Raw genomic sequence first — 642 nt, forward strand, 5'->3', positions numbered from 1 at the left:
AAGCCAGGCTTCAGCAATATGTGAACTGTGAACTTCCTGATGTTCAAGCTGGTTTTAGAAAAGGCAGAGTAACCAGAGATCAAATTGCCAACATATGCTGGATCATGGAAAAGGCAAGAGAGTTCCAGAAAAACATCTATTTCTGCTTTATTGACTATGCCAAAGCCTTTGACTGTGTGTATCACAATAAACTGTGGAAAATTCTGAAAGAGATGGGAATACCAGACCAGCTGATCTGCCTCTTGAGAAATTTGTATGCAGGTCAGGAAGCAACAGTTAGAACTGGATATGGAACAAGATACTGGTTCCAAATAGGAAAAGGAGTTCGTCAAGGCTGTATATTGTCACCCTGCTTATTTAACTTATATGCAGAGTACATCATGAGAAATGCTGGACTGGAAGAAACACAAGCTGGAATCAAGATTGCTGGGAGAAATATCAATAGCCTCAGATATGCAGATGACACCACCCTTAGGGCAGAAAGTGAAGAGGAACTCAAAAGCCTCTTGATGAAAGTGAAAGAGGAGAGTGAAAAAGTTGGCTTAAAGCTCAACATTCAGAAAATGAAGATCATGGCATCTGGTCCCATCACTTCATGGGAAATAGATGGGGAAACAGTGGAAACAGTGTCAGACTTTATTT

The sequence above is a fragment of the Bison bison genome, unplaced genomic scaffold (assembly GCF_000754665.1).
Source record: "Bison bison bison isolate TAMUID 2011002044 unplaced genomic scaffold, Bison_UMD1.0 scf7180017864239, whole genome shotgun sequence".
NCBI classification, from domain to species: domain Eukaryota; kingdom Metazoa; phylum Chordata; class Mammalia; order Artiodactyla; family Bovidae; genus Bison; species Bison bison.